The following is an 8237-nucleotide window of genomic DNA, read 5'->3' as shown; positions in this document are numbered from 1 at the left end:
TACGCTGCCCAGTACCTGGACTATAGAAGAGGCTCTTGATCGATTGTCGCGGATACCGATAGGCTCGCAAGCGCTATTGGTTGACGCTATTCGAAAGGTAGGGGAAAGTATTACTCAGGGACTGCAGGCTAGTCAGTCGCAGGTATTCGCCGCCCTTGCCCCCCTGCAAAGTGGAAAAGGACCTCACTCGTCGAGAAGACCTGCACTACGCTGCTATCGGTGTGGCATCGTGGGTCATATAAAGAGGCAATGTGGGACGGCTAATGTGTGGTGTCCCTCTTGCCGATCTGATACGCATAATGAAACCGCTTGCCGGCGGAAGACCCAGGGAAACGGGAAGACCAGCGGGAACCGCCGCCCCGCGATGACACAAAAAGCGGCTTTCCCCTCAACAGCGGCGGCAGCTGCGGAGACTCCAACCGAGACGAATCCTTTCACCTCCAACCAGCCACCAGAGGGAGCCTGGGGATTGGACTTGGCAACCGCAGTAAATGTGACTTTGATGGACAATAAGCCTGTTGGGGTGAAAACAGGCGTTATGGGACCTGTAAAAATTAATAATGAGCCTGTTGGAGCACTTCTGATTGGAAGGTCATCGGCGACATTAAATGGGGCTTTAGTGTTAACAGGACTTATTGATAAGGACTTTACTGGGGAGATACAAATTATGGTATCAGCCATGTTCCCTCCGCTACATATACCGAAGGGAACTCGATTGGCTCAATTCTGCCTGTCTCTTGCCAAAGCGACTGATCCCTTCCGCACCTGTTTGTTCGGGGTCCCAATAGGGAACAAGGAGGAGCTGAAACAACTGTTAGCACCATATTCCGCAAGTACTGATTTGTTCGATCTTTCGTCCAACCTCTCCGACGCCGTTGTGGCGGCGCTAGTGGCTCTGAACACGAGCTTGCCATGGGATCCCCAGGAACTGGATTTGTTGGGATCAGTGGCGGTAGGGAACACCAGTAATAACTGGACACAGACGTGCTTTATGTGGAATAAAGGAAAACAAAATATGACTCAATGGACTAATGTGACCTCTCACACAAGGGGGTTCGAAGCTAATAGCAGCTATTGCGGGTACAACGACACCACCAACACCACCATGGGGGCATACGGGAACAAGTCAAGCACATGGCCAAGGCAAACTGCTAAGGCCTTACCACCTGGTATATTCCTGATCTGTGGAGATCGAGCCTGGCAGGGAATCCCAGCAAATGCGCACGGGGGGCCATGCTATTTGGGACGCTTGACTTTGTTTGCCCCTGACCTACACAGTCAAGAATTGCGAAACATTACTCAACAATGGAAACGACGGACGAGACGCAGTCTCAAAAACTTTGGGGAGTGACTGCGATAACCAGGTCGAACTCTGGGGTCCTGCTGAAAGGTTCTTTTCAGCGGCACTTGTGCCTGGAGTGGCTGTGGCTCATGCTATGGCTAGTCTAGGGAAACTAGCTTGTTGGGCTGTAAAACAAGCAAATGTGACATTTGAAAAAAAAAAAAAAAAAAAAAAAAAAAAAAAAAAAAAAAGGGAGAGAGAGAAACTAGCTTGCACATTTTAGGTCTGTGAAATTTTGTGAGAATTTTTTCCTGCACTGGACAGTTGAGAGAAAAAAAAAAAAAAGGAAAGAAAAAAAAAAAAAAAAAAAAAAAAAAAAAAAAAAAAAAGCACATAGGGAATTATGTTAATTGTGTTTGTGTCTTTAGGCAAAGCTGTGGAAGTCTTGAAATGTCACAGTAGTAAATAACTTTTATTACTTTTTGGCTAATTCTTTTTCTGTTGGAACACTGAATTCTGTGCATATGTATATATGAACACAAATTGAAGGCCTCTACCTCCTGGAGTATACAACTTGGTTTGTTTACCTCCACATGATTTTTTTTTTTTTTTAAGTTCAGTGTGGAGACTTGAAACTTGAATGTCCCTTCCAACTTTTATATTTAAAACAAGACTAGAAAATTGAAGACTGTTTTTCACCTGTACATAGAAATATTAAAGGGTGGTCTTAAAATTTGAACATTGGTCTGGAGAAAAACCATGGTGTTTGTTATGGACAATTAACTGTTAAAGTTATTGTAAGTTATCTGTATTTAGCAGAGTATTTTCAACGAGTGATCTGAGCTGAAATTGGAGACTATTAGTAAGTTATGTTTGGAAGTTTTAACTTCAATGAAGTAATTATTTGCTGTGAAAGAGACGAACATTGAATGACTGAACAAAGAGGGTGCAATATCTTTGTTTTTTATGAGGCTCCTGAGAATAAAACCAACTGAAGCATTTCAATTCACTTGAATGAGAAACGTGTTTAATTAAAAGAGCCCAAGAAGACACTGGTATGAAAGGTAAAATCTCAGAGGTTGGTCAGTTAATGTGGCACACTTGCTGGTCACTTTGTAAAATGTAGATTTGAAGTACAGTGGTGAAAACATTAAATGTGACTACGCAGATGCTCACAGAAATGGCCCAGGACCTGGACAGCTTGCGACACGCTGTGTTACAGAACAGAGCGGCGATTGATTTTCTACTGCTGGCACAGGGCCACGGGTGTGAAGAGCTCGAAGGAATGTGCTGTTTTAATCTCTCGGACCATGGCGAGTCAATCCACGAGCAACTGAAATGGCTGAGAGACCACACCAAGAAGATAGTGGTCCAAGATAATTGGCTTGATAGACTGTTTGCAAATTGGTTTGGGAACATGGGGGGTTGGATATTGGGTCTGATAAAAGAAGGGCTACGCTTACTGCTAATAATTGTCCTAATTATAGTAGCGGCGCGAGTAGTATTTAGTTGCCTAATAAAAAGGCTCGAGCAGTTAACTAGTAGGGTTTTTCTAGCAACAGTAATAGCATGTGTAAGGTGTAATTGCTCGAAAAAGAAAAAGAAAAAAAAAAAAAAAAAAAAAAAAAAAAAAAAAAAAAAGGGGTCAATGCCACACGTGCTCCTTATTGCAATGCATCTCTTTGCTGTCATTATACAAACTATAATAGCATCCTTCCTTGCGCCAGGAGCCGCTCTGCTCGGCTGTGGGATCGACTGTGGAACGGACGCCCCTAGGTGCACCCCGAGCATTTTTTCCTCGGAGGGGTCTCCACTCTCAGCCGCTCACCACGGGAGCAGACAAGGACCTCCTGAAGCTGCACACAAATTATTTTCAGTGATATTGTCTTGTGGTATGAATGAGAAGTGCAAGAGGCCTCTCTGCGTGATTGTGTGATTGTGTGATTGTGCTGTGCGAGTAAGAAGCAGTATCGCTGCGAAGCAACATTCCTAGCGCTTAGTGGCTTGTTGACTGATGTAGATTCTAGTAGGCACACTACTTTACAATCGTAGTTCTGCATGAGATTTTTGACCCTGTTGCTTATTGTACCTTGCTTATTGCAGTGTGTGCGGTGATTGATAGAAAAATCTATAGAAAGCTTTTGGTTCAAAATAAAAACGGGGGAATTGTTGAGGACTGGCTCGCTGCGCGTAATCACATTGATATCATGCAGCTGCAAGATAAGGAAATGGCGGATTACCGCACCCAGCTGGTCTAGAAAAACAAGAGCAAAGGCACGTACGCAAGGCTTGTCTGGGAACTCTTGTGAGAAATCCCAGGCAGCTTGTCTGGGAACTCTTGTGAGAAATCCCAGGCAATTAGAAACAATGATAGTAGAGGGCATACTGCCCTGGGAGTTATAGTTAGATTAGAAAGGGGAACTAGCGGATAGAAGAATGCGGAACTAACAGATAGGGCAGTAGATGACGCTTACCAATAAGGAGCTTGGCTTTTGCAATATGTATGAGCTAATTATCCTGTACACGATAAAAGACAATTGAGCTATCCATTAAAGCTGAAGCATACTTAACACTCATATTGAGCGTTTGTGTCTTCCCTCCGTCGACAACAAGTCCAGAGAGTGCACTAGCACCACTGGGGAATGCAGTGCAGTGAGTCCAGTGAGTACACTGGCACCAATGGGGATGCAGTGCAGTGAGTCAAGAGAGTGCACTGGCACCACTGGGGATGCACTGCAGTGAGCCCAGAGAGTGCACTGGCACCACTGGGGATGCGGTGCCGGGAGTCCAGAGAGTGCACTGGCACCACTGGGGATGCAGTGCAGTGAGTCCAGAGAGTGCACTGGCACCACTGGGGATGCAGTGCAGTGAGTCCAGAGAGTGCACTAGCACCACTGGGGATGCACTGCAGTGAGTCCAGAGAGTGCTCTGGCACCACTGGGGATGCAGTGCAGTGAGTCCAGAGAGTGCACTGGCACCACCGGGGATGTGTTGCCGGGAGTCCAGAGAGTGCACTGGCACCACTGGGGATGCAGTGCAGTGAGTCCACAGACTGCACTGGAACCACTGAGAATGCACTTCAGTGAGTCCAGAGAGTGCACTGGCACCACTGGGGATGCACTGCAGTGAGTCCACAGAGTGCACTAGCACCACTGGGGAATGCAGTGCAGTGAGTCCAGTGAGTACACTGGCACCAATGGGGATGCAGTGCAGTGAGTCAAGAGAGTGCACTGGCACCACTGGGGATGCACTGCAGTGAGCCCAGAGAGTGCACTGGCACCACTGGGGATGCGGTGCCGGGAGTCCAGAGAGTGCACTGGCACCACTGGGGATGCAGTGCAGTGAGTCCAGAGAGTGCACTGGCACCACTGGGGATGCAGTGCAGTGAGTCCAGAGAGTGCACTAGCACCACTGGGGATGCACTGCAGTGAGTCCAGAGAGTGCTCTGGCACCACTGGGGATGCAGTGCAGTGAGTCCAGAGAGTGCACTGGCACCACCGGGGATGTGTTGCCAGGAGTCCAGAGAGTGCACTGGCACCACTGGGGATGCAGTGCAGTGAGTCCAGAGAGTGCACTGGCACCACTGGGGATGCAGTGCAGTGAGTCAAGAGAGTGCACTGGCACCACTGGGGATGCACAGCAGTGAGCCCAGAGAGTGCACTGGCACCACTGGGGATGCGGTGCCGGGAGTCCAGAGAGTGCACTGGCACCACTGGGGATGCGGTGCAGTGAGTCCAGAGAGTGCACTGGCACCACTGAGAATGCACTTCAGTGAGTCCAGAGAGTGCACTGGTACCACTGGGGATGCAGTGCAGTGAGTCCAGAGAGTGCACTAGCACCACTGGGGATGCAGTGCAGTGAATCCAGTGAGTGCACTGGCACCACTGGGGATGCAGTGCAGTGAGTCAAGAGAGTGCACTGGCACCACTGGGGATGCACAGCAGTGAGCCCAGAGAGTGCACTGGCACCACTGGGGATGCGGTGCCGGGAGTCCAGAGAGTGCACTGGCACCACTGGGGATGCAGTGCAGTGAGTCCAGAGAGTGCACTGGCACCACTGGGGATGCACTGCAGTGAGTCCAGAGAGTGCACTGGCACCACTGGGGATGCACTGCAGTGAGTCCAGAGAGTGCTCTGGCACCACTGGGGATGCAGTGCAGTGAGTCAAGAGAGTGCACTGGCACCACTGGGGATGCAGTGCAGTGAGTCCAGAGAGTGCACTGGCACCACTGGTGATGCACTGCAGTTACTCCAGAGAGTGCACTGGCACCACTGGGGATGCGGTGCGGTGAGACCAGAGAGTGCACTGGCACCACTGGGGATGCAGTGCAGTCAGTCCAGTGAGTGTACTGGCACCACTGGGGATGCACTGCAGTGAGTCCAGAGAGTGCACTGGCACCACTGGGGATGCAGTGCAGTGAGTCCAGAGAGTGCACTGGCACCACTGGGGATGCACTGCAGTGAGTCCAGAGAGTGCACTAGCACCACTGGGGATGCACTGCAGTGAGTCCACAGAGTGCACTAGCACCACTGGGGATGCAGTGCAGTGAGTCCAGAGAGTGCACTGGCACCACTGGGGATGCACTTCAGTGAGTCCAGAGAGTGCACTGGCACCACTGGGGATGCAGTTCAGTGAGTCCAGAGAGTGCACTGGCACCACTGGGGATGCAGTGCAGTGAGTCCAGAGAGTGCACTGGCAACACTGGGGTTGCAGTGCAGTGAGTCCAGAGAGTGCACTGGCACCACTGGGGATGCAGTGCAGTGAGTCCAGAGTGTGCACTGGCACCACTGGGGATGCAGTGCAGTGAGTCCAGAGATTGCACTGGCACCACTGGGGATGCAGTGCAGTGAGTCCAGAGAGTGCACAGGCAGCACTGGGGATGCAGTGCAGTGAGTCCAGAGAGTGCACTGGCACTACTGGGGATGCAGTGCAGTGAGTCCAGAGAGTGCACTGGCACCACTGGGGATGCAGTGCAGTGAGTCCAGTGAGTGTACTGGCACCACTGGGGATGCACTGCAGTGAGTCCAGAGAGTGCACTGGCACCACTGAGAATGCACTTCAGTGAGTCCAGAGAGTGCACTGGCACCACTGGGGATGCAGTGCAGTGAGTCCAGAGAGTGCACTGGCACCACTGAGAATGCACTTCAGTGAGTCCAAAGAGTGCACTGGCACCACTGGGGATGCACTGCAGTGAGTCCAGAGAGTGCACTAGCACCACTGGGAATGCAGTACAGTGAGTCCAGTGAGTGCACTGGCACCACTGGGGATGCAGTGCAGTGAGTCCAGAGAGTGCACTGGCACCACTGGGGATGCAGTGCAGTGAGTCCAGAGAGTGCACTGGTACAACTTGGGATGCAGTGCAGTGAGTCCAGTGAGTGCACTGGCACCACTGGGGATGCACTGCAGTGAGTCCAGAGAGTGCACTGGCACCACTGGGGATGCACTGCTGTGAGTCCAGAGAGTGCACTGGCAGCAGTGGAGATGCACTGCAGTGAGTCCAGAGAGTGCACTGGCACCACTGGGGATGCACTGCAGTGAGTCCAGAGAGTGCAGTGGCACCACTGGGGATGCAGTGCAGTGAGTCCAGAGAGTGCACTGGCACCACTGGGGATGCACTGCAGTGAGTCCAGAGAGTGCACTGGCACCACTGGGGATGCAGTGCAGTGAGTCCAGAGAGTGCACTGGCAGCACTGGGGATGCAGTGCAGTGAGTCCAGAGAGTGCACAGGCACCACTGGGGATGCACTGCAGTGAGTCCAGAGAGCGCACTGGCACCACTGGGGATGCAGTGCAGTGAGTCCACAGAGTGCACTGGAACCACTGAGAATGCACTTCAGTGAGTCCAGAGAGTGCACTGGCACCACTGGGGATGCACTGCAGTGAGTCCAGAGAGTGCACTAGCACCACTGGGGAATGCAGTGCAGTGAGTCCAGTGAGTACACTGGCACCACTGGGGATGCAGTGCAGTGAGTCAAGAGAGTGCACTGGCACCACTGGGGATGCACTGCAGTGAGCCCAGAGAGTGCACTGGCACCACTTGGGATGCGGTGCCGGGAGTCCAGAGAGTGCTTTGGCACCACTGGGGATGCACTGCAGTGAGTCCAGAGAGTGCACTGGCACCACTCAGGGTGCAGTGCGGTGAGTCCAGAGAATGCACTGGCACCAATGGGGATGCAGTGCAGTGAGTCCAGAGAGCGCACTGGCTCCACTGGGATGCAGTGCAGTCATTCCTGTGAGTGTACTGGCACCACTGGGGATGCAGTGCAGTGAGTCCAGAGAGTGCACTGGCACCACTGAGAATGCACTTCAGTGAGTCCAGAGAGTGCACTGGCACCACTGGGGATGCAGTGCAGTGAGTCCAGAGAGTGCACTGGCACCTACGGGGATGCACTGCAGTGAGTCCAGAGAGTGCACTGGCACCACTGTGGATGCACTGCAGTGAGTCCAGAGAGTGCACTGGCACCACTGGGGATGCACTGCAGTGAGTCCAGAGAGTGCACTGGCACCACTGGGGATGCACTGCAGTGAGTCCAGAGAGTGCACTGGCACCACTGGGGATGCACTTCAGTGACTCCAGAGAGTGCACTGGTACCACTGGGCATGCAGTGCAGTGACTCCAGAGAGTGCACTGGCACCACTGGGGATGCACTTCAGTGACTCCAGAGAGTGCACTGGCACCACTGGGGATGCAGTGCAGTGAGTCCACAGATTGCACTGGCACCACTGGGGCTGCAGTGCAGTGAGTCCAGAGAGTGCACTGGCACCAGTGGGGATGCAGTGCAGTGAGTCCAGAGAGTGCACTGGCACCACTGGGGATGCAGTACAGTGAGTCCAGAGAGTGCACTGGCACCACTTGGGATGCACTGCAGTGAGTCCAGAGAGTGCACTGGCACCACTGGGGATGCACTACAGTGAGTCCAGAGATTGCACTGGCACCACTGGGGATGCAGTGCAGT

At 52.1% G+C, this 8237-nt stretch overlaps 1 long non-coding RNA gene across 1 annotated transcript; it reads left to right on the top strand.

The window, feature by feature from the left end:
* The first annotated feature begins 753 nt into the window (after nucleotides 1-753).
* LOC308186844 lies at nucleotides 754-3858 on the top strand. The gene is made up of 2 exons (XR_013944331.1): nucleotides 754-3601; nucleotides 3637-3858. It is a non-coding gene; the product is annotated as an uncharacterized lncRNA (long non-coding RNA).
* The last annotated feature ends 4379 nt before the right edge of the window (nucleotides 3859-8237 follow it).

This window comes from Anser brachyrhynchus (assembly GCF_964034855.1).
Source record: "Anser brachyrhynchus genome assembly, contig: SCAFFOLD_93, whole genome shotgun sequence".
NCBI classification, from domain to species: Eukaryota; Metazoa; Chordata; class Aves; order Anseriformes; family Anatidae; genus Anser; species Anser brachyrhynchus.
Note: the sequence above shows the minus strand (reverse complement) of the source record. Positions and strands in the feature narration are given on the sequence as shown.